The 25,522-nt window shown below is 57.4% G+C and overlaps 1 protein-coding gene and 1 long non-coding RNA gene across 15 annotated transcripts in view; one reads left to right on the forward strand and one right to left on the reverse strand.

The window, feature by feature from the left end:
- LOC112642495 (BEN domain-containing protein 5) overlaps positions 1-25,522 on the forward strand; it is a 1,368,880-nt gene that overhangs the window by 1,180,032 nt on the left and 163,326 nt on the right. The gene's annotated exons all lie outside the window — the stretch shown is intronic.
- Positions 15,167-21,337, reverse strand: LOC125752588 (uncharacterized). The gene is made up of 2 exons (XR_007402503.1): positions 21,205-21,337; positions 15,167-19,634 (listed from the first exon to the last, which is right to left on the reverse strand). It is a non-coding gene; the product is annotated as an uncharacterized LOC125752588 (long non-coding RNA).

Genomic DNA, 25,522 nt, shown 5'->3' on the forward strand with positions numbered 1-25,522 from the left:
CTCATTTCTTTTAAAGTAGAGATAGTGATCCCTAACTCAGGGTTGTTGTGGAGAGGATTCCAGGTAATATCTGGAAATCTCAGAGTCACCCGGATGTTACTTTTAGCTCTTAAGGCAGAATAAAATCAAAAGTGGATGTGACAAGGCAGGACATAGAGCCAATTCTGATGAGCAATCAGGAGAGGTTTGGAGCCTAGTTAGACTGAGATGGTTTTGAGTCCCTCTTGTGTGCCTAGTACCCTGTTACTGTCCTAAAAGGACGAGGCCATCACTCCTATATCTGTACCAATGAAGAAATGGGCACAGAAGAGGTTAAATGACGTGTTGGCCAAGGTCTCAGACTTGCCAGCAGTGGAGCTGGATCAGAACCCAGGTCTGTGCAGGATCTGCCCTTTCACTCTTCCCTGACAGGTGAGTGGGATCTTAAGGTCTGAGACTCCAGGACTGTCATTGCAGGGTATCTTAGAGAGACCCAACCTCCGTAATTGGAAATGGGTCTCATTAATTCAAGCCATTTGAAGGAATTACAGCACCCATTATAAGGATTCACAGTTTTATTACATTCAAATACATACACAAAACACAGATTCATTTTGTGTAGTAGAGAGTAGAGAGTTTCCAAATGTGTCCAATATTAAGAATTTGCTGAGGCTTCAAGTACAGACTTCTGGGCCATGGCTTAGCACGCTTGAATCAGGAAGTTTGAGATAGAGCTGGGGACACAGCTCAATACTGTGTGCCACCCCTCAATACTTCAGTCTAGTGGAAGTCATTAGAAGACCTGCTCTAACGGAGGAACAACAGTGTTTACCAAGTAAAAAGACGTGTTCCTTCTAAAGCGCCTGAGGATATCTGGAATAAATCTTTTAAATAGCTGAGGATCCACCCCGAAAGCTTGTTTGGAGTCACTCTTTCATGATCACCAAGTGCCGTGTAGTTGGACATGATGCAGGTGACTTTCAGCTTAAGCACCAATGAGCGTCCCCTCGCTTTTGTCCTTAGTTTCTTTCTTTGGGTTCCCGTGACAGGCCAGGGAGTCGTGTAGGACGGGACAGTCAGGACTGAATCGGCAAAGCCTGGGTTGATGAGGTTTGGGCACTGTCTTCAGAAGCCCTGGCAACAAGTTCTCGGTTCCCAGATGAACCTGAAAGACATGGCTTGTTTTTATTTTCTGGCAGAAGAATGTGTGTTAGTGACCATTACGTGCGCACGATGTCTTGGATACATTTCAAATCATGACTTGCTTTTGTAGTTATAAGGAAATACAAGCCACTTCATAGAAATTTTTGGAAAAATAGGGAAAATGTCCCAAACCAGGCTACTGCAGGCGTTGTGATGTATCCCTCATGCTCTCTTTTTCAAGGCCACAAGTATGCGTTTTACGTACCTGAGATCCTAGCGTACGACGAGGCTCGTATCCCTCCCCTTCCATTTCTCACGTTTCCCTGCTGCTCCGTGAAACTCGACCATCAATTCCAGCATCCCCCAAGTGGACGGCCGTCAAGCTGTGGCGGGGTCAGCCGCGCTGGGCCACAGGGCCGAGGGGTTGCCAGGTCCCGAGAGGTGCCGCTGCACCCGGGGCCCAGCGTGCCGGCGGCCAGAGCCCGGTCTGGAGGTCAGCGGGTTCGGGTTCAGTCCCAGCCTCGCTCGTACCGCCTCACCCGGTGTGGGTTCCATCCTCTCTGAACACCAGCTCCTCCGTTTGCAAAATGGAGAAATAATGTCCCGTGGTGGGGGGTTAGGAGGACTGAGAATGTACTTGAAGCGCCGGGCCCAACCCCTCTGCTCTGCTCTCCCCACACCCATCACCCATTCAGACCCCCCGACCCCAGTGCCCTTGGCCGGTCCCCAACCTGCTCTGACCCCTTACGCGGTGCCCTGCCGCAAGGCCCCGGACAGCCTGTCTTCATCCCGCTGCACTTGGAGCTCGTGGGCTGCCCGTGCACACCAACCCGCCCCTCACGCCTCTGCCTCCCCTGGCCGGCCTCAGCCCCGACGAACCCAGCTGCCCACTTGCCCTTCCCTGGCTCGTAGCGGCTTATAAACAAAACTCAGGGCAAGATTTCTGTGTGCGCAGTTTTTTCCCTCCATATTTTCTATCATTTTCTTAAAGTCATCTTACCTGGGTCAAAAGAAATAATAACATCTTTTTTTACCATTCTTGATACATGTAATGAGTGTCACCATGTTCTCAATCATTTTGCCAACTTAGCAGGTGAACACTAGTACCTCGTTATATTTTCTTTGATTATTTCTGAGATTGCACAGTTCCCCAGAGTCGGTTGGGCCTTGTTTGCAGAAAATAAAACCTCAGCCTGTAAAAATCTCCAGCAGAATCCATTTCCTTTTCTGTGTTTAGTTTTCTCTGGACAATGTGTTTACCCTGAGCATATAAGTTTCACCTTTACATCTGCAAATAGACAAGTCGCCAGATACATCCATCACTGCCTTCGAAACGGCTTCATAGGCTCGTGGAACTTTGAGTCAAAAGTGAGCTTTGAGGTCCTCTACCCAGACCTCCTATCCACGTAAGCAAACTCCTTGCCAGACCATGCTTGGATATCCACAGGCGCGGGGGAGTCATCTTCCCACCCAGGAGTCCATCCAGTTCTTGCCATCACTGGCACGTTCTTCTGCTGAGCTAAACACTCACTTCCCTGAGACCTCTGAGGTCGTTGAGATTTTCTCCTCTGAAGTCACCCAGGACGCTTCTCCTCATAGCCCTTTGCTGAGTTGAAGGCGACAATCGTGTCTCTCCACCACCTAACGAGTAATTCTAATTCCGTTTTACCGTTTTCATAGGAGGGAGGCTGCACGGGGAAGAGCGGGGCTTCCCGACTTGGCCCTGTGTTCGCACTCTGACCACCACTCACTAGCAGGGAACCTTTAACGAGAGCTTAGCCTCCCTGAGCTTCACCCCTCTCGTTTCTCAAGTGGGAGCATAATGCCGACCTGCCAGGGCACACCAAGGCCTTCGGGAGGTAACGTGCATCAAGCAGCTAGCACTCGGTATCTCTAGGCCAATCCCAAGAGCTCTGACCATCCTGGTTGCTCTTTTAGGTTGTGTCTCTAAAAGGTAAGGTTCAAGACCGGACAGGGGCTTTAGGAAGGGCCCGAGTGCCACTAACCAGGGCAGCTTCTCGCCTCTTAATGCTGGCGTAGCTCTGTCAGCGTGGCCCAACCCTGAACGAGCACCTCCTGTGATGCTCTCCTGTGGCGTGGAGGGCCACCAAACTCGCCTCTGCTCCCTCTATTTGGCTAACACCATACTTCTCCCTTTAGCTCACAGTTTTATAAGAGCAGCACAGGTCTTAGAGCCAGAGAAGCTCACACAAAATTCAGATCCTGACTTCACTATTTATTAGATTGGAGGAAATTGGTCAAGTTTATAATGTCCCCCAGCCCCCGTCACCTTGTCCTGTATGCAGTTGTTCTGGTGATCATACTGGCCTGCCCCTGTGCCGGGCCTAGGGTCCCTGCCATCCTAGCTCCGGCTTCCGTAGAGTGCTTCTTTCTGTTCTTTTTCTTCCCTTTTTCTTTTTAGCAGCTCTTTACACACCCTCCCCCCCCCCCCATGCAGGTGTATGGTGTGTTTTTTTGTTTTGGGGTTTTTATTTTCAAGATTTTATTTATTTATTTATTTATTTACTTATTTATTTATTTATTTATTTGAGAGAGAGCGCGCATGTAGGGGAAGGGCAGAGGGAGAGGGAGAAGCAGAGTCCCCGCTGAGCAGGGAGCCTGATGTGGGGCTTGACCCCAGGACCCTGGGGTCATGACCTGAGCCGAAGGCAGATGCTTAGCCTACTGAGCCACCCAGGCGCCCTTCAAGTGTGTGTTCTTAAATGAAATACAGAACTTTGCATTTATCCCTCTTCCAGAGATTTCATCTTATTGGTTTCAGCCCAACATTCCAGCTGGTTGACATCTTCTTTTCCATTTGTGTTTAAAATACAAAACAGAATTTGAGAAAAGCCAAAGCCAAAAAAGAAAATCCAGCCATAATCCCCAGGACCAAGCCCAACTGCACGTGTCTTCGGGGAGCCCCTCCTGTCCGTCCAGGGGCAGCACCTCTTTGCTCCCTGGCGCCTGCCCAGCCTCCCATGACCCAGCCTCGTTCGTCCCCCATCATGTGGCAAACGCTTCCCCGTCTCCCGCCCGGTTGTGCAGCCACCGCTTTGCTGCCCCTCCCAGGGCTGGGCTGTGACTACCTCCTCATCTCTGCTGTGCTGTTGTCTCTCGTGTCTCCAGTGTCTTGCTCTTAGAGGTAATCCTGCCACGAGCGTCTGTGGTTGGTTGTTTCTTAAATTCCCAGGACTGAGCTAACCGCGTTCAAGGGTGAGTGTGTTGAGTCCTTTCCGTGCGCGGTGGGGTTGCTCCTCGAGGGGTTCAGTCCTGTCTCAAGTGGGGTAGACACGCGTGTGTTTCTGGAATTTCTAAAGAAGCGTGCTGAATTAACTTTCTATATAGATGTACCTCTTCAGCTCCCTCTGGGCCAGTTGTCTGTGTGTGCGCTGGGGTGTGTGAGATCCTTAGGGAATCTGATTCTAGGCTACGCCCTCTCTCCCAGTTCTGTGGTGTGTGGCTGGGACCCTTCGTGTCCTAACCAAAGTATCAATAATAATGTTTAGTTCAGTGACAAGGAAAGAGCCATGAGGTCCCCCACTACAGATCCCTCCTCGTCACCAATGAGCCTTTTCTGGGCCGGGCCGCTCTCGCAGCTAGAGCTCGGCCACCTGGGAACGGCTCAGGCCGTGGCACCTGGGCTTACCCTGTCGGATGAGAGTGGCTGGCAGTTGAGCATCTGTGTGTGGGTCCATCCCTCCGAGTGTTGGGGTCACACGTGCTCCATGTCTAGCCTGTGCCCAGCACTCGGACAGGCACTGCAGGCCAGCTCCAAGCAGGGAGCCGCAACTGCGAGTGGGGCTCCGAGCCCCGTGCTCTTTCCTCCGTCACCCGACCCCAACCCCGACCCGAACCCGCACTCCGGATGGGCTCCGGCCCGAGGACAGGGGCCCGCGCCGCTCCGTGGGCTGCAGGGGAGGCAGGTTCCACATTCCGGCCCCGCCTGGTGCCGAGGCCCCTCACTAGGAAGGCCGGACCCCGGGGCCTGCTGCGCGTCAGTGGCTGGTCTGGGGGGGAGCGCGGGGGGACAGCAAACATCAAACAAGTAAGAGAATGGCCTATGGTGGTGAGCGCCCCGGGAAGGGCTGTGGGGGGCGCCGGCGAGGCCCCGGAGGGGAGGCCGAGGGCTGCTGCGGGCTGTGCTCACCCAGGGGCGGGGGGCGGCCTGGCCGTGGCGGGGGTCCCCGGGCGGCCGCGCTTCTACCCCCGGGTGGGAGACGGGCAGCGGCTTGAAGACTCGTGTGGCCGCGGCAGGCCCGCGCCGAAGCAGCATTTCCGTGAGGGAGAGGAAACCGGCGAGATGCTGGCGGGGAGCGGCTCCTGCCGGCGCCCCCACCCGGGGCCCTCGTCCCCGCTGCCACATGCGCCCTGAGCTTCTGTTCCTCCGTCGGGAGAACGAAGACCGCGGTTCTCACTGTGCAGTGAGGTCGGAGGGCGAAGGGGAGACGCACACGGGGAGGCTCCGGACGGAAGAGCGGCCCCGGGGAGGCGCGCTCGGCTGGCACCGGGACCGGGCTGCTGGGCCCGGGCTGCACGGGCTGCACGTGGGAGCTGGGGGATCCTCTTACTGATGCGTCCTGTCGGCAGACGTGGTAACGTCGATGCTGGGCGGCCGACTAGCCCTGAGGCCTGGCAGGCACTCACTCTCTCTCTCTCTCTCTCTCTGCCTCCTTCGCCCCTGCCTCTGGGGTTCCGCCTACGATCCCATGAAATCCCAAGTGAAAGTGTGTGAGCAGGAGCCCGGCCCTAGGCCCTGGCCCAGCCGTGTCCTGGCACTGCGCGGCCTGGGCTCCCCGCGGGCCTGTGCGCCTCAGCATCCCCGCGGCTGCGGCCCCGCCTCCGCACAGTAAAGCTTCGAGGCCAGTTTATCGACGAGGGGTCATCTGCATGCTGTGGACGTCGGCCTGCGTCTGAGCCCAGGGCTTTCTGAAACGACAGCGAGATGGTTGCTCCCGGCCCAGGTGGCCCGGGTCCGGCAGGCTAGGAGCTCATGGAGGGAACAAAGGAGTGAATGAATGAATGGCTTTATTGTCATCACTCTGACTAATAACACAAAGACTCACCGGTATTGCTCTGTGATTCCTCCTGGTAGCTCTCTGGTGTGTCTTTATTTCGAAGACAAGGAAACAGGCTGAATTTCCTGAGCCACAGAATTAGCGGATGGACCCTAAACCCCAGTCTCCCGAGGCGAGATCCGATGCTTTACGCTACCGGTGGCTCTGGAACTTCACCTGCTCCAGAATCACCTGCGGGGTTCGTTGAAAGCCATGCCACAGGCCCCGGCCCAGACTTCCCGGTTCAGCGGGCCTGGTGTGAGCTCACGAAGTCACACTCGCCTCCAGCTCTCGGGTGGTGCCGACGCTACTGGTCCCGGGACCGCACTTTGAGAGCCACCGGCCTAAGCAAAGGCCCTTTTCTGAATTACGATCACGCCATGCGGTGCGGGATCGCACGCTGGTGACCGCAGACTGCCGAGCCGCGGCAGCAGCCATGGACGGAGGGCACGGAGGGCGACCGAGGCCCCCCGCCAGCCCCACGGCCCAGTGCTTGCAATTCCAGAGGTGAGGCTCGCCGCGCTGAGACCCGCCCTGCCGAGGGGAAAAGGGGGTCCTCCGTGGCCGCCCAGGGAAGGTGCTGCAGAGGATGAGGGGGTCGGCGGTGGGGATGACGTCAGGGACTCGGGAGGGCAAAGCCGCCCTGTCTCATTCGTGTGCTGTGCCCATTTCCGGGTGTCTGGGACGTGACACAGAACCAAGAGCCAGACCCCCGCGTCTTCCCCCTGCACCAGCATCCTCCCAAGCAGCAACTGGAATTACGGACACGTACCTATGCTGACTTGTGGGCTTTCTCTCTCTGTGCGTCCTGCATCTGGACAATTCACAGACTGTCATAATTACATTTGTCATCCACTTTAGCATCTTGGTTTCTGTTTTGTTCACTGGTGTATTCTGAGCACCCAGCACATAGTATACACTCATTAAAAAATTATCGCATAAATAAACGTGATGTCAAAGACTCGGTAGAAGGCTGCGGCCCCAGCCCAGACCTGAACTAAAGCAAGGACCCCAACGCCGGAGGAAGGGGAATGGAGCAGAGACAAACCCTGGGGTCGTTGCAACTCAATCTCAGCGGAGGAAGGACAGGCCTGTCCCTCAGCTCCTGCCTCAGGGCAGGCCGTGGGAGCCCGGCCAGGCCAGTGGTGTTATGGCAAGAAGGAGGGAATAAACGTCCAGGGCCTGGGCCACTCCCACAAGGGAGTGCGATCCTCCCCACCCCCTGGAATAGGCCCCTGATATTTATCCAGGAACTTCCCGTGAGCCCAGATTGCCCGCAATCACAGTGGACACCCCTGAGCTCCTTGTAGCAGCCACAGATGCCAGGGGAGCCTCTCTGCAGCGGTGTTCTCGGTTCCCTGCCATTAATCCCTGGTACTTGTCACTCCCGGCCATCTGCAGCCCTGCCAGGAACTCAGCAGACATGGGAGGATGGGATTTTCATGCTGGGATAATTCAGGAGGCTTTAGGGTCTGAACCGCGGACCCTGTCACAGGGCTGTGGGGATCCGTTCATACACACCCCTTCCCCTGGTTTTGGAGAGCGGCGACTCACTGAAACAGTTTTGTGGCATCAGCGGTGCGTCCGCACGGTCATAAACCACCTTGTGCCTCCACTAGTTTCTCAGCCTGGGCCGTCACTGTACCTGCATCTTTCTTGCTGGACTGGGAACACTCGAAGGGGCCACCATGTGTTCCTCCGTGTGTCCTGGGCCCAGCACAGGGCTGGGTGCAGGTAACATGGAGCTGTCCCTGCACTCCTGGCCTCTGATGACCAAAGGCCGTGCCCAGCCAGCAGTTCCTTCTGCCTGGAGGTTTAAGGCTTTGCGGGATCAAGAAAGCCCTTCACGAGGCTGTCATGAGACCTCCCTGGCCTTGTTCCCCCAGGAGAGGGCATCACCAAGTCAGGAAAGAAGGAAAGGCTCTGGCAGTGCTGCAGTGGGGAGAGAGGAGTTGGGGAGGTCTCTGGAGTAGCCCAGGTGAGCGATGGTGAGGCCCAGACGCCCACTGTCCTTCCTCCATGACTGTTGGCACCGCCAGGCGGGAACCCGGCCACGGGCACCATGATGCAGCGGAGCAGGGGGGCTGCCGGGCACGGCATGCAGGGCGCCCCCCACGCAGCTCGTGGCCTGGGGCTGGGGGGCGGACTGCAAGCCCGGCCTGCACGCTGCGCACACCCTCCATGGAGACAGCACGGGGGGGAGCCCGTGCGGGCTTGAACCTCTCCTCCACCACTTTTCAGGAACATGACCTTGGACACGCGACAACCTTCTGGGTCCTCAGATCCATTAGCTACGTAGGAAGATTAACATCACCAGTGTCTTCGGGCTGTTGTAAGAGCGCCGGGCACGCGGCGGGCACCTAGTGGGTGCTCCCTAGCGGGTGCCCCCGCCCTCAGCGACGAGGCACGCTCTGCTGTGCGGGGCTCAGGCCGGCTCGGCCTCCTGTGAGCCTTAGTTTCCCTTGTGGATATTTTTCTTGAGCAAATGTGACCCGTAACACCGTGGGAGCTAAGGTGTGTTACTTCGAAACGTTTACCCCTTACAGTAGGATGGCGCGCGGCGGGGCCCCCTGGCGTGCGGGCGGCCCGGGTTATGGTCTGCACTCGTGATGCGGTGGGCCGCCCTCCACGGCGGCGCAGCACTCCTGACAAGCCGTTCCCGTCCCGGTGCCGTGCCCCGTGGGCCTGCTCCCCTGGGATACCTCCGTTCCCCAGCCGGGTTGCGGGTGCGGGTGTGGGTGCGGGTGCAGGTGCGGGTGTGGGGGGCGCGGAGCCCCGGGCACTGGGTGTGAGCCTCTCGCTGCTGAGCAGCTGCCACTGTGGGTAGAAGGAAGGGGGCCCTAGTCCCTCTTCTCAGTGGCTCTAAATTATTTTCCTTTTGCTGACTTGGCACTTTTCTGAGCTAAGGAGCTTTGGGAGGTGGCTCTAGGCCATTTAAGCAGAAAGCCTCATTGGCTCTAATGTCTGGGGGAAGAAGAGATTTAACCCTTTGTAGGCCAGGCTGGTGCTGCCTTCCTGGGGGTGGGGGGAAGGTAGGTGGGGCCTTGCAGGCTGGGGCTGCCCCTCAGGGAGGACCTGAGATTCAGCCTGACCCAGTAAAGGCACAGATGGAGTGGAGACTATGGCCAGATTGGAAGGTGGGTTGGGCTCTCCTGGGTTTTATTTTATTTTATTTTATTTTATTTTATTTTATTTTATTTTATTTTATTTTATTATTTTATTTTTAAAGATTTTATTTATTTATTCATGAGAGACACACACATAGATAGAGGCAGAGACACAGGCAGAGGGAGAAGCAGGGTCCCTGAGGGGACTCGAACCCCGGACCGCGATCACGCCCTGAGCCAAAGGCAGACGCTCAACCACTGAGCCACCCAGGCGTCCCTCTCCTGGGTTTTAAACTACGATTATCAGGTAGCTTCTTTTCTTTCTTTTTCTTTTGACCTTACGACTGAGCTTTTGGGGTTTGGGGAGGTTTGGTCACTTTTTTAAATTTAAATTTTAGGTAGTTAACGTACAGTGCAGTATTGGTTTCTGGAGTAGAATTCAGTGATTCCTCACATATGACACCCAGTGCTCATCACAACGAGTGCTCTCCTTAATACCCATCACCTTCTAGTCCATCCCCCCCACCCACATGCTTCGATCAACCTTCACTTTGTTCTCTGTTGTTAAGAGTCTCTTATGGCTTGTTTCCCTCTCTCCTTTTTTTCTTTTCCCCCTTCCTATATGCTCATCTGTTTTCTTTCTTAAATTCCACATATGAAAAAAAATTCCACATATGAGTGAAATCATATATTTGTCTTTCTCTGACTGACTTATTTCACTCAGCATAATACACTCTAGCTCCATCCACATCGTTGCAAATGGCAAGATTTCATTCTTTTTGATGCTGAGTAGTGGTCCAGGGCATACAGACCACACCTGTATCCGTCCATCTAAGACTGAGAGTGAGAAGGGAGCCACGAGAGCGGGGGATGCCACCCCACAGCCTTCCCCTGCCAAGGGTCAGGACATCTTCCCATCAGCTCCTCGTGTTGGTCAGGATCACACTGAAGACTACACATCCAGATCATCACAAGAATAGTTCAGAACTGGTGTTACTCTTGTCTTCTCCTTAGGAGGACGCTGCAGCCCAGAGAGGTTAGGTTTTTTGCACATTGTCACACAGCTAATAAGTGACAGTGTCAAGATTCAGATCCAGGTCCTTCTGAGACCAAGTGCACTGTTCTTTCATCATGGCCTCAGGAGCTTCTAGTAACCACACGGAGAGCCGGGGGGTGCCAGACCCGCTCTAGGGCCCGAGTTAGTGGAGGTTCCATGTCCCCCTGTCGGGGTGTGGCCACGTCGGGGTGGGGGGGGCACCGCTCAAGCTTCCCCTGCGCACAGCGGGGACGCAGGAGGACGAAGCCGCCGTCCCGCAGCGCGGTGGCCATGGGAGCACTCACTTTCTTCCCAGAGCTGCGTGTAGACGCCTAAGCAGATCCCCAAGGCACGATGTGGAGTCAGAAGGGCAGGCGGTGGAAGGGAGCTTGGAGTTTGCATCCACGGACATGGACGTGACCAGCAGGCAGACGCTGCCACAGGCTGGTGGGGCCACGGGGCAGCGCGGCCAGTGAGGACGCCGGGCTCTGGGGCCTTGCGGCTCCGGGTGGGGAGAGCGGGGACGAAAGGGGCATCCGCACTGTGGTCCTGCTTCACACAAGACCAAAGAGACATCTGAAGAAATGGGTGGCATCTGTGACACCCTTCTCAGCTTCCGTGTGCCCCAAGTGCAGACCCGGGCCTGGGGCTTGGGCACCCAGGGGACCCAGGGAGGCCCCCGCACAGGCTCTCGGCAGGAATAACGAGGTACTTTTAACTGGAAAGTGTCGTAGGAATATGAGTTGATGCCTTGCTCTTTTCCTGGCTAGTTTGTGACTTCCTTTTTTTTTTTAATTTTTTATTTATTTATTTGACAGAGTGAGAACGAGGGGAGCACAAGCAGGGGGAGCAACAGAGGCAGAGGGAGGAGCTGAGCAGGGAGCCCGATGTGGGACTTGATCCCAGGACCCGGGGATCATGACCTGAGCCAGGGCAGACGCACAACCGACTCAGCCACCCAGCGCCCCCGGTCTGTGACTCTCTTGGGGGCAAAGACAGTTTCGAATTGATCTCTTGACCCTGGTCCAAGCTCAGGAACCATTGCTGGCCCTGGCCCCCTCTGCTCCCCAGGACTGTTTGGTTTGAGGGGAAATAGCCTGTTTTGGACTTTCATGTCTGTGGGCACGCGGGATGGATTGCTCGGTGCAGGGTCGGGCACCTGGCGGAGAGAAAAGCCCGTGGGTCCTGTGGGTGCAAAGGGCGCCGTGGTGGTAGGAGGCCCCCCACCGGGCTGTCCGCCCTGGCCCCACGCAGGGTTCACCTCCTGAACGGAAGTCCCGCCAAGCCCTCGCTGAGGCCTCGATGGCCCTCAGGGAGGCCTGTCACACTCCCACGGGGATGATGGTGCCGGGGCTGGCGCGGTAGGGATGCGAATCCAGGCGCTTCCTAAAGCTGTGCCGCTCTCTGTGGGCGGACGCGTCTCCACCGACCGTGAACCGGGGCTGCCCCAGGGAATCCACGTTGGGCAACGAGGTTCAGATCCCCTCCTGGTAATTCAGTGGCCGGGCGGCTCAGGCAGGGGCTGCGCTGGGGAATCAGGATGCAGAGCTGACCCGAGAGGCTGCCGCTCGGGGCTCCCTTTGTATTTTGAATATGCAGCCTCTAATTAGACTTTGCCTTAATTGCAAGATTTCCATACGCCCTGCAACTGCCGCGCACTCTGTCTGGGGATAAACACGTCCATCAAGCGAGAAGCACGTTGTGGCTGTTTCCTTGGCCTCGTCATCCCGCTTGCTCGCTCTGCTGCGGGTCCTCTGGGGACGTACTCAGCCTTCCCTTGTGAAAGTGCTCTGGGGCCCACATTTTAATCAAAAGCGTACCTGCCTCTAGGAAAAAGAGGAGAGGCGCAGCTCAAAAGTGATTAAATTTAATAACCAAAAGACCAGAAAAAGTCTGCTTTGCAATGCATAATTTCACCGTATATTTATTTATTTCATCATGTGGCCACATTCTGTATGCTGGATGGGGACACTTTATTAAAAATGCCATTTATTTTAACAGCAGCAATAACGGAACGCGCACACCTCCTTTTTTGCCTCCCCACTGTGTTAAAGACATTTGTGGTTATTAAATTACTCTTGAGTAGAGGAATGCCTGTCTCCAAATTTACTCTGAAGTATTTCAATAAAATGATCTCAAATGTTTATTCACTCAGCAAATACTCACCCAAAGCCACTCTGGGCCGGTGCCGCGCTGGCGGGGGGCAAGGAGGTGGACGCCTCCAAGGAGCTGGACCAGGGCCCAGGAGGTGACACACGTACCTGAAGGCACGGCCCAGGTGGCCCCCGGGGGCGGCTGCAGCGGGGTCTGTTGGAGACGTGAGTGGATGGGTGGTGGACGGAGCGGGGGACGGGCAGCGACGGGAACCCGGGACGCTTCGCGTGACAGCTGGGATCGGCGTGGGCCGGGGGTTGGCAGGGACGCAGGAGGAGGACTAGTTGGTTTTCCTGGAGTGTCCAGAGGGGGTGACCGCGTGGCCCCTTCTCAGGTGACAGTGAGCTTCAGGAGTGACTCTCAGGGCCCAAGGAGGGCGCAGGCGCGACCAGCAGAGGGAAGGCGGCGGGGGAAGGCCTGTGGCCTTAAGCCCCCACCCCCACTGCAGCCCCCCAGTTCTGCACAGCTGCCCCCCGCGTTCTCTGCCCACAGCTCCCTCTGGAGAGCCGCTATCTGTCCAGCGAGGCCCCGGAGGAGCCTGCAGGCCCGTCCCCCCCTCCCCCGCCCGCCCCGGGGCGCACCGTCCAGGGCTCTGCTTCCGCGGCATTTCTGTCAGTCCCAACAGGTGCTTGACTGTTGTCCTTCCCCCAAGAGCCGTGAGCACGTTTTAGGGCACAATGACCAGGGGAGGGTGGAGCAGACAAAAGGGGCTCAAAAGTTGCATAAACAGATGAGTGAGCGAATGCCCGAAGCCCCGGAAGGCTCAGTGCTTCCTCGGCACCCCAGGAGGTTGGGGGTGGGAGTGGGGGTGGGCATGGGGACCCGCGAGGGACCCGCCGAGGGACCCGGCCGCAGGCTGTGGGACGTTGCCCTGGCGTGGCCACGGGGATGGAGAGGAGGCTGGAGGGACACGGTCAGACTCGTGCATCAGGGCGGCATCAGGGCGGCGGCGGCCGTGGCGGGACCGTGGGCGGTGACAGGGGAGGCCGGCAGGAAGCGGGGGCAGAGGCACGCAGGGCCTGGGGCGTGGAGGGCGGGCAGAGCAAGATACAAGTGTGTGTTCGGGGTGAGGACACTGTGACCTGCTGATTAGACCGACGGGAGAAGAGCCGACTGGGTGACGACAGCCCCACTCCTGGTTTGGCTGAGTAGGGCCGCAGTGCTGTGGTTCACTGGGCGGGGACAGGGGTTTGTCCCCCAGGGACACTGAGGCAGGGCTACAGACAGACACTTGTCCAATCGGAATTCTTGGCTGGTGACGAATCCCACTGTGGGACAGCAGCATCCAAATCTGGGCCTCCTGTTCGGGGCCCCGCCAAGCCCCAGATAAGCAGTTGGCAGGATTGCCTTTTGGGGTTTTTTTGGTTTTGTTTTTAAAAGATTTTTATTTATTTATTTATTTATTTATTTATTTATTTATTTATTTATTTATTTATTCATGAGAGACACACAGAGAGAGAGAGAGAGAGGCAGAGACACAGGCAGAGGGAGAAGCAGGCTCCATGCAGGGAGCCCAACATGGGACTCGAGCCCTGGTCTCCAGGATCACACCCTGGGCTGAAGGCGACGCTAAACCACTGAGCCACCCAGGCTGCCCAGGGTTGCCTTTTGAAGTCAAGACAAGCGGTAGCCCTGGTGAGGGCCACTCACCCGCCCAAAAACGAGCTGAGGACTGTCGTTCTGAAGGAGTAGGCCTGAGTCTCATCTCCATTAGGAACCAGACTCGGACGGCAGCATTTGGTCCCTCCTCATGTCAGCTTCACCCACTAAAATGGGAACCAGGACGCTGTGTCCCACGGTGTCCCACAGTGTCCCCGTGAGGCCCTAGTGGTGAAGGGAGAGGGGCTGCTCAGGGAGGAAGCAGGAAATGGCACAGCCGAGTGGGAGGGAGCGGCAGGCAGGGCCCCAGGGACCCTGTGCCCCGCCTCCTCCCCAGGGGCTTCCTCGGGCCTGGAGGCAGGGAGGCCCGGCTGATGCCCCAGATCGTGCGCTCCACCCAGACGCTGGCCGAGGGCTGGGCTTCCCTCCACACTGGGCGCTGCTGCGGCTCTTGCCTTAGAAAACTGCCCTCCAGGAGGCTCCCCACGCCCCCCCGGGCACCCAAGGGCCCCAGCTGCCCTGGCCCGCCCCCCCCCCCCCTTTCCACTGTGAGCCAGCTCCCTGCTCCTGTTCGGAGTCAGGAGCCCTGCCCGGCACCTTACAGAACTTCCTCCCTGCCGGCCTGCCTGAAGCCCCGCTGCCCCGAGGGAGTCGGGAGGGGACTCGCCGCCTCCTCCTCTGGGTCAGCTCCCGCCACTGCTCACTGCGGGGCTGTCTTCCCAGGAACCTTCCCGAATGTTTCCCCATTCCATTTGCTCCTGTGTCTTTCCCACTTGCCAGTCCAAGGACTTCTCAAGGACGGCGACTGTCTCCCTTACACGCCCCGTGCCGAGCACCCCCATCCGTGGAGCGCGGATGCGCAGCTGCGCCTTCTCCAGAGGAAGGGGCCGCTGTGCCCCGCAAGTGGCCCGCAGTCCCGGGGGACGCCAAGGCCGCCAGGCCCCCTGCAGCCAGCACGTCCCCTGGGCTTTCCCAGGAAGCCCGTCTCCCCAGAGCTGCCGGCCCAGCGTCGCTCACACGCACGTCGGTTTTAACCCCATTCGTGGGGCCGAGGCCACGTAATTGGATTGAGCAGACGCTGACAAGGTCGGTTTGACAATTACATTAATCTTTTATTAAACACGGGCCCCGAGCTCCAGCCAGGCTCGTCTGCTCGCCGGCCCCAGACGTGCTCCGCATACCCCGTCCCCCACGCCTCCTTCCCGCCGGCGGGACAGTCCCCGCGAGGCCAGCGGCGTCAGGTGCTTCCTGGGCCCGGCCAGTCTGAGCCAGTCCCGCAGCCTCCCCGCCCGGCCCGGCAGCGTGGCGGGGTGCTAAATAGAAAACACTCGAACAGTCAGCCTGTATTTAGTGCTCTGTGTTACTGTCATTCCTAGTTCTGTGACAACCGCTGCTGTTAATGACTCATGACCCCGCCAGGTGCAGGAGTTGGGACCTCATGTTGCTAAGGAGGAAACTGAGTCCCAGGCAGGGCAAAACGTGTGCTCAGGGTCTTACATGGGGACAGAGAGCAGCAAACAGCAGGACCAGACTGTCAGGGACAGGCCGGGTCCCGAGGGCCGTCCTCGCCTCCCAGGGTAGGGGGTGACTGGGGGTGATGCTGGGCACCGTGTGACTGTCGCGGGGCCGAGGGCCATCCTCGCCTCCCAGGGCAGGGGCAACGGGGGACGATGCTGGGCACCATGTGACTGTCGCGGGGCCGAGGGCCATCCTCACCTCCCAGGGCAGGGGGCGACCGGGGGCGATGCCGGGCACCCTGTGACCGTCGCAGGGCCTGGCGCGTGCTCAGCACAGCTCTGTGAATGGACGCAGGAGGACCGCGCACGGAGCGTACGGAGCGTGTGCAAGCTGCAGCTAGAATCGCAGAGAAGGGGGATCGCCTTCCGGGGAGAAGGCAGCTGGAGGTGGACAGGAGCCCTTAGGACTCGGAGAGAAGAGGGGACAGAAAGCCCCAGCTGAGGTGCAGCACAAGCAGAGGCTGAGCTGGAGCAAGAGGGCTGGGGGCAGGGGGCCGTGGAGACGGTTGGGAAGGTGAGGCTGGGCAACACGGCAGGGGCCACGTCCCAAAGGCTTGGGGACCACGGAAGGGTTCCGCCAGGGGGCATGCCGTCCACTGTGCGTGCAGGAAGTTCACTCTGGCTTCAGTGGGGAGGCCCGGGAAAGGATGTACTTGAGGCGGGGAGGTGGTCGGGAGGCGGCTTCGGGAATCCGGGCAAGAGGAAACAGGCTCAGGGGTTGTGTGGACACGAGGGCAAGGAGGGGCCGGAGAGGGGGCCAGGGACAGAGGGCTGCACAGCCTCGGGCAAAGGCGCATTGGTTTGGGGGCTGGGGGCACCGGGGAGCAGGTGCCACACCAGGTCCAGGGGTCAGCTGGAGCACTTGCCCCCCAGGGTAGCGCCTCAGGGTATCACCTGGGATATCACCTCAGGGTATGACCTGGGGTATCACCTCGGGTAGCACCTGGGGCATCACCTGGGGTATCACCTGAGGTATCACTTGGGGTTATCACCTCAGGTAGCACCGGGGGTAACACCTCAGATAACACCGAGGTATCACCTGGGGTGGCACCTGGGTAGCACCTCGGGTGTCACCTGGGGTAGCCCCTGGGGTGGCACCTGGGTAGCACCGCGGGTATCACCTGGGGTGGCACCTGGGCAGCACCTCCGGATATCACCTGGGGTAGCCCCTGGGGTAGCACCTGGGTAGCACCTCGGGTAGCACCTGGGGTAGCCCCTGGGGTGGCACCTGGGTAGCACCTGGGGTAGCCCCTGGGGTGGCACCTGGGTAGCACCTGGGGTAGCCCCTGGGGTGGCACCTGGGTAGCACCTCGGGTATCACCTGAGGTGGCACCTGGGTAGCACCTCGGGTATCACCTGGGGTAGCCCCTGGGGTGGCACCTGGGGTAGCCCCTGGGGTAGCACCTAGGTAGCACCTCGGGTATCACGTGGGGTAGCCCCTGGGGTATCACCTGGGGCATCACCTCGGGTAGCACCTGGGGCAGCCCCTCGGGTAGCACCTCAGGTAGCACCTGGGTAACACCCGGGTGGCACCTGGGGAGCCCCTGGGTAGTCCCTGGGGAGCACCTGGGGTAGACCCTCTGCACACTCCTGCTGTTGCTCGCCTGCCCCCGTGCAGGGAAGCCACTCGCCCCGCTGCGTAGTGCTGCGGCTGGGGGCGCCTCCAGGAGCAGGACAGCAGGAGGGCCGAGTCCGCGGAGCGCCCAGGGATCAGTGGGTTGGTCGTGCGAAGCTGTGGGGTGCTGGCTGGCAGGTGGCAAGCACTGGGGCCGCGGTGGCAGCTGATGCTCAGCCTCAAGAGCAGTGAGGTGCGATGCAGAAGACGCGGGGTGGAGGGGCCCCAAGTTGAGAACAAGCAGTGTCATCGTCCGAACAAGTGCTGGGCCAGGGTGTGCCTTCCTGGGTCTCCTCGGGGCCATGGCCGGTGGCGTTACCTGCTCCAGACACGCCACAACCCGACAGGCGTGCTCCTCCCTCCCTCGTGTTTTCCTCGCTAAACAACCTATGCAACCGCTCCTGAGCCAGTGGTGTTCCTACGTGTCTTTGCCGCCAGGAGCCTCACTCAGAGCCTCGCCCAGGACCCTTCGCGGAACCCTGTGGAAGGACAGGAGAGCGAGGACAGCCCGGCAGGCAGGCCGCTCCCGCAGTCAGCGACAGCCAGCAGCTGTCACTGAGTCCTTCCCTCGGTCTAGTGACAGACCCGAGGCCGGAGGGCAGAGGCGCTTCCCTGAGCCCCCTCAGCAAGTCGACAAGAGGGCGACGGGGCCTAGCTGGCCCTTGCCGGCAGGCGACTCGAGGCCACCTTCCCCTTCTCCCGGGCACAGCCCTCCTGGCCTCACTCAAGGTCCCGACCCCCGCCCGACGGCTTCCCACCTGGCCCTGCCCGCCTCGGGGCCTGGGTTTGCAGGGGATGCTGGGCTGCGGGCGTCGGGGAGCAGAGGGCGGCAGCCGGCGGGGACAGTCGTGCTCTCTGTGTCCCCGCTGAGGCAGGCTGCCTCTCAGAGGCCCCGGCGCTGGGGAGGGGCTGGCCCTGAGTGGGGGAGTAGGTGGGCTCAGCCCCTGGGCGCGGCCCTCCCCGCGGCCCAGCCTCCCGGGACGCAGCCACCCAGCCTGGTGCCCGTCGGCGGCCCAGCAGAGGCAGGGGACGCGTCCCTTGGTAGCACGCGCCTGTCCTCTGGGACCGGCCTGGGTCACTCTCCACGTCACTCCCGCGCCCGGGTCTCCGTAGGGGCCGTGCCCCCTGTCCCGCGCTGCGGGCTCTCAGGCCCTGTCCGCCTGTCACCTGGGTGGCTCCCGCAGCCCCGAGCTCAGGGCAGCCTCGGGACGCCCACGCCCCCGGGCACGCCTTCAGTGGGGCCACCGCTGCCCCTGGGTGCTGTGGGCGCCTCGCGGAGAGGCACCTGGGTGGGCGCTATAGGGCGGGCCGATTGCCCCCGGAGGCAACCTTCCAGCAGGTGCGCGACCATCAGCCGGATCCCTGGAAAGTCCTGTGTTGCCTTGGGCAGGTCCCTTCGCCTCTGAGCCTCGGCTTCCACACCTGAGAGGCAGTGGCGCTGCCAGGTGACCAGGTTGGACAAGCAGGAAACGCTGACTGCGCAGGGACTCGTCCCCCGCGCGCCTTCACCCCCTGCCCTGCCCTCTCCTGCAACGTCACGCTCAGACTCACAAAGTACTTCTAGAAGCCAGAGAATGATGCCAATCAAAGTAGGACAGATCGCACCCTCGATGGGACAAGGAAAGGTCTGAGGCCCTCCCGTGACCCCAGCTGGGCGTCCCCTGCCACACGCGGCCGGCCCCTCTGACGTCGCCCTGGGCAGCTGCGGGGACAGGCCCAAATCCCGACCCGCGGAGCTTGGGGACGCCCACGAGAAGCACGCCGGGCACCAGGCTATCTGCCCGGATGCTGAGTCTCTGTCACCTGAGACTATTTAAGACGCTGTTTTGGTGGCACTCGGGATGCCCAGCAGCAGCCCCAGCAGTGCTTTCTGGAAGCTGGTGCCCGAGGCGGGTGCTGATTGGCCCGAGGGCTGTGCAGAGCCACCGCGGACATGCTCGCCCTCGGTGTCCCTCGGTGTCGCGGAGTGGCCCCGGGGGCTGAGCTCGAGATGCCCCACCTGCCCGGTGCTGATTAAGCCCTTCTTGCTGGGCCGGGAGCTAAGCCTTCGGCGAGTCGGGGCGGGATCGGGCGCCGGGAGCAGGCGACTGGCCCCCCAGCTGGGCTACATCACTCAAGGACCCCCGGTGATGCAACCAGAGGACTTAACGGTGCCCCCTCAGCGAGTGTTCCAGACGGCTGAGGCCGACCCTCTGGGCCACCTTGGATCAAGGCCCCGTGGTGCTTCCCCGCGCTGGAGGACCTGCACTCAGGGAGGACTCGCGGGCTCAGAGGTTGGGACCTCGGCCACGCTCACTTGGCTCCGGCCCCGCGGCATCCTCCGTGCATTCCGGCCGCGTCCATTCGTTTCGCCGGATCTATGGGGTGGCTGCAGTACCGCGGCCTGTGTGATGCTGGGGTCTGAAGGAGTCCTCGCGGGCTGTGTCCCTGGGGAGGGCGACAGACAGAAGGACAATCGGGCAACGGCAGGCAGCGGTCAGCGCTCTGCAAGAGTGTGCTGGGGCCGGAGACCTGGGGCGAAGGTGCCGTTTAGGGGGTCGGGGCCGTCCTGTGAGAAAATGGCATTTGAGCAGAGACCCAATGGGGCGAGAACCAGCCCAGGTGGCCGCTTGGAGACCGCATTGCATTCCAGGCCCAGGGATCTGCGCGTGCAGAGGCTCTGAGGCCGGGCGCGTCCCAGCAGAGCAGGGGGCCAGGGACGCCTGGGGTGGGGCAGGACCGGGCGTGGGGAGGTGCGCGGGGTGAGGCGGGGCCGGAGCCGTGGCTGCCTCGGGGACCGGACCGCCGCCGTGTGGGGGGCGGGCAGAGGGTCAGGCCTTCGTGCGTGCACCTTCGGCGGCTCTGGGAAAGGCTTCCCACGCCTGGGCCCCGGACTCCAGGAGGAAAAGAGGCACGGAGCGGTGAGGTGTGGACAGGCAGTGAGCGGGGCCGTGGGGTCACGGCGGGGCTCCTGCGGACCTGGCCTACGCCACCTCGCCTTCGCCTCCCCTGCACGCATTGCACGGGCCGCCGGGGCTCGCCACCTGGCCGTGTGCGGAAGAGGACAGTGGCCACGTCAGGGCCGGACAGAGGCTGTTGGGAGAGCCAGGGCCGAGGTGAGGAGCGGCTGTCACCCTGGCAGGGGCCGCGACCCTGAGGGGCCCCGAGGGCACCCGTCGGGCGGCGGGAACAGGCTCACGGAGAGCGGGGCCAGCCCAGGTGCCTGCATCTGGCGGGAGCTCCCGGGGCCAGGGTGCCCGGTGTGACGCTGAGGGAACTGGCACGTCCCCGCCAGGCCCAGGGCTCCGTGGCCACAGACACGGCGCCAACCCGAGCAGGGGCCGAGCACAAAGACTGGGTTTCTGAACCAAACGGCCCTGAGATCGGCTCCCTGGCCCACGTCGTGGGGTCCCTGGGAAGCCTTCGATGACGAAGCTGTGACCTCCTGGCGGGGTCCGGGGCGCAGGTGGGCAGGCAAACGGGGCCTTCTCGCCTCCTGCTTTCCTCCCCGGTGCGTGTGCGGAGCCGCATCGGCCCGAGGGACCGCGGAACTCCCACTCCCTGAGCCGCAGCTGGCGGGGCAACGGGCCCCAGCGGGCTCCCCGGGCGTGGGGTGCGCCCACGAGCCGCAGGAGGCAGCGGGGGACCTGAGGCGGTGCTGCTGCCCACCGGGACCCAGGGCGCAGGGACCCAGGCCTCCCTCCTCCCTCTCTCCCCCTCTCACCTCCCTCTTTCCTCCCTCCCTCCTCCCCCTTCCCCTTCCTCCCTGCTCCCTCCCCCTCTCCCCTCCCTGGTTCTCCCCTCTCCCCTCTCCCCTCCCTCCCTCCCTCCCTCCCTCCTCCCCCATCCCTTCCCCCTCCCCCGTCCCTTCCTCCCTCCCCCTCCCCTCCGTGCTTCTCCCCTCCCTCTCCCTCCCTCCATTCCCCCTCTCCCCTCCCTCCTCTTCTCCCTTCCCCCTTCCTCCCTCCCTCCATCCCTCCTCCCTCCCTCCTTGCACACACACCCTCCCAGCCTCTACCATGTGTCCATGTCTGATCTCCACGTTGCGTTCTGATCTGTCACAGGAACAGGAGTCTGCTGTCCCTGAGCCATAGGATGGGATGAATATGCAAATCTCTTTGTCCCTCTCATTTGATTTGTTGTAATGAGATTTCTCTGGCATCTTGTCCTCCGCAATAGAAAAAAAAATGCCACCTCCTTCCTCCAGATGTCGTTTTAGATATGTTAACCCCATAATGTGAGGGACGCAGTGGTTGTAGGCCATGAAGACACTGACAGGCTGCCTGGTCCTGAGCTGGGACGGAAGCCCCCCTGCCGCAGCAGTGAGTGCGTGAGTGAGGCTGGGGGTTCGTGGAGGCCGAGGCGGTGGCATCAGAGACAGGCCTGGTCTGAATGTGAGTGCCCAGCCCTGTGTGAGGTGGAGGATGCAAAGGAAATCCGAGGCCCTCCCTTCAAGGAGCTTACAGTTTTCCTGGATTGAAGTGGGGGTCCAGGAGGGCTTCGCGGGGAAGGGGGCTCCTCCCTCAGGGACTGCAGCCCCACAGACACAGCCCCCCTCGGCGTGATTGCTCCTGGAGTCTGGAAGGCCCTCGCCCCAGGGAGGCCGCCTGCTTTGAGCTCTGTCCGTGGCTGTGGACTGCCAGCCGCCACCTGAGCAAGTCAGGAAAATGAAGCGTGTGCCCTTTTCCCTCAACCTTAAGCCATCACACCTCAGATCCGGTGGGTCCCATCCAGGCGTCTCCTCACTTGGGCTATTTCCATCCATGCCTGTGACTCCCTTGAGAGGCGCCTCTCATCTCTGGGAAGACGGTGTCCCTGCTTTGGAGAATGGGGACAGCCATAAAACCGACGTGCCCCTGCAAACCACCCTCCCCTGGTGAATATACTGTTGCCCCGTGGCGGCTGCTCCAGCAGCAGCCGGCCACCTTGCCGAGCCCCCCGCAGCTGCCCGCAGCCTGCCTTCGCTGGCTCAACAAACGCTTCGTGAGAACCCCCTACGTGGCGCGCCCCGTCCTGGGGTGACACATACCCAGGATTCCTGTCCCGAGGAGCCTCTGCTCTAGTTGAGGACAGGGACGAGAAACAAGTCAGCAAACGTCTGATCTAATTTCAGGTCATGTTCCATGTTATGGAGAAAATAGACATCAAATTAATTCAGCAAGCGTATATTATTTTTAAAGATTTATTATTTATTTTACGAGAGAGTGAGCGTGTGAGTGTGAGAGCAGGGGGAGGGCAGAGGGAGAGAACATCCCAGCCGACTCCCTGCTGAGCGTGCAGCCCTGTGGGCGGCTCCATCTCAGGACCTGAGGTCATGACCTGAGCCGAAACCAAGAGTTGGGTGCTTGACCAACTGAGCCACCCCGGCGCCCTCAGCAAACGTCTTTAAGTCCCAAGGCCTTGTGACGGGTGCTGGCCTGGATGCCGTGGGGCTGGCCTGCTCTCCTACCGCCCCGGCCCCTCTGTGCCGCACACAGGATGGATCTTCCCTTTCCCTCCCCTGTCTGCCCACCCGCCTCCCTCCCTCCCTCCCATCCTTCTTCCCTCTATCTTCTTTTCTTCCCCTTCTTTCCTTCCCCATTCAGACACCATACACCTTGACGTGTAATGTGTTGAGCATTGTGTGACGGGAACTGTCACAGCCGCCCTCAAATTGCCCTCCATCTCCATGGGCCACCTCTTTACACACTCGGGGAGCCCTACCCAACCCAGAGGGACCCTGTCCAGCTGAGAGTTCATATGGCCCTGTGGCTTCACTTCCTTCTTTTGCATTTAGGTGTATCCTGTCTTGTATTACACTAACATGTGCCTGTGTATCAGGTTTTATGCATGTGCGCATGTGCACATACAGCTCCATATACTTGCGTGATAATGTGCAGTTAGGTGTAGATGCCTGTAAGAGCATATCCTGCTTGAGTGTGTGTGTTGGATTTGGTTTAAAGTTATCTATTTACCTATTTTGAAATGTCTGTTTGTTTTTTTACACCATTAATGCCCTTATGTTATGATTGTAGCTTTCTTTTTTTTTTTAAGATTTTATTTATTTACTCATGAGAGACAGAGAGGCAGACATACAGGCAGAGGGAGAAGCAGGCTCCATGCAGGGAGCCCGACGTGGGACTTGATCCCGGGACCCCGGGATCACCACCTGAGCCAAAGGCGGACACTCAACCACTGAGCAACCAAGGCATCCCTGACTGTAGATTTATGATACGTGTTAACATCTGAGAGGCTAAGCATCTCCCTCTTTTACAGCACCTTAATCTTGCCATTTACTCCTCCAACTTCGGAATGATTTTTTTCAGGATTAATTTTGAATAAAGTCTATACAGTGGGGAAAAAGTGGGTTGGAAATATACATTTGGGGCAGCCCAGGTGGCTCAATAGTTTGGTGCCGCCTTCAGTCCAGGGCGTGATCCTAGAGACCCAGGATCGAGTCCCGCGTTGGGCTCCCTGCATGGAGCCTGCTTCTCCCTCTGCCTGTGTCTCTGCCTCTCTCTGTCTCTCATAAATAAACAAATAAAATATTTTTTTAAAAAAAGGAAATATATATTTGGAAATTAACATTTTTATACCATTCAGCTTCCTATACAAAAAGAGGGCATGTATTTTCACTTATTCAAGTCTCCTCTTACATCCTTCAGTGAAGCTTTATAGTTTTCTTCACTCAAGTCCCTACACAATTCTTGTTAAAATTATTCCTTAAGATTTTATATTTTTGCTGTTACTGTGACTGGAATATTTTCAAATTTTAGTTTTAATCTTAATTCCTGTTGATATTTAGGAAAGTCGCTAATTTATTTTGTATTTATTTGTATTAAGCCTACCAATTTTGCTTGGGAGTTTTTTAGTTGGTAATTTTAGGGCTTTCTAGTTAAATAATCGTATCATTTACAAACAATGATAATTTGTCTCTTCCTTTCCAACTTTATAATTCTGAATTACATTTCTCACCACACTACATTGACATATCTTTTATATCATTGACTATGTTTTATATATATTTGAAATAATGATACTTGTCTTATTCCTAATTTTTATGAGAATACCTGTGCTGTTCACTATGAAACTGGACCTCATTTTAAGATAGATATTCTTTAGCATGTTGAGGAAGTGCCTTCCATTTTTAGGTCACTCATTTTTTTTAAAAACTGTCATCGAGTGTTTTCACTTTATCAAATGACTATCAGTTCTCTGATTTGACCCATTTTGTTTCACTAGTACACTTCATTAACTCATCTTTGCATTCCTGATGTGAACCTTCTTGATCTTGCTACATTTGATTTACAAGTATTTTATTTAGGACTTTGGCTTTTATAAGCACAAGAGAACATTTTTTTATGGCTTTGATATTGATCTTATGGTTATCTTAATTGAGTAGCTTCCCATCTTTACGTATGTGTTAGAAGAGATATTTAAAGAACTGTCTAACCTCAAATATTTGGGGGAAATGCACATAAAACCACTTGAGCCAAGAGCCTTTTTATAATTTCTCATTTTCTTCTATGGTTACTCAGGATTTTTGCTTCTAAAGTCAATATTGAAAAAAAAATAAAGTCAATATTGATAACATCCAAAAACTTATCTCTCTTATCTTGACAACCTTGTCTGTTATCATTTTTAAAAATTCTCCTTTGTTGTTATAACCTCTTTATTTTGATGGTTTATGTTGGTCGCTTTTTCTCTTAATTTTGTTTCCAGAGGTTTATCATACTTACTGCTTTTGTAAAAAGAAAAAAATGCTCTGGATTTCTTCATTAAACTTATTATTTTTCTGTTTGCTAATTTATTCATTTATAGCTTTATTACTTTTTTCTACTGGCTTTCAGAGGTTTCTTTTTGGTTCTCTTTCCAGATTATGTAGTTGTAGTCTTATTTACTTTTCGTAGTCCTTCCTATTTAGTTAAGGATGCATATGAGCTTAAGAATTTCTCTTTGAAAAAAAAAAAAAAAAGAATTTCTCTTTGAGCATAATTTTGGCAGCATTCCATTAGTTTTATAAATTGTTCATTTTTATTTTTGTTGTTTTCTAAATATTTTGTAATTGTATATTTTTTTTATCCTATGACATAACATTTTTATAAAGGTGATTTTAATCTCCATGTGGCATTTAGTTGCAGCTGTTTCTGTTGTTGTTGAGACATTAATACCGATTTCTGGTTTTAGTAGACATGGTTAGAGAATGAAAATTATACATATTTATATATTGTTTGGAATTTACCAAATTATTCTGTTTGTGGAGTAAAAAAAAAATTGTTATACATCATTGACTCAATCTTATAGATTATTTTATTCAAATCTCTTGCTTATTTATGTTTTAATATTTTTCTTTATAT

Source organism: Canis lupus, chromosome 15 (assembly GCF_003254725.2).
Source record: "Canis lupus dingo isolate Sandy chromosome 15, ASM325472v2, whole genome shotgun sequence".
Classification (NCBI taxonomy): domain Eukaryota; kingdom Metazoa; phylum Chordata; class Mammalia; order Carnivora; family Canidae; genus Canis; species Canis lupus.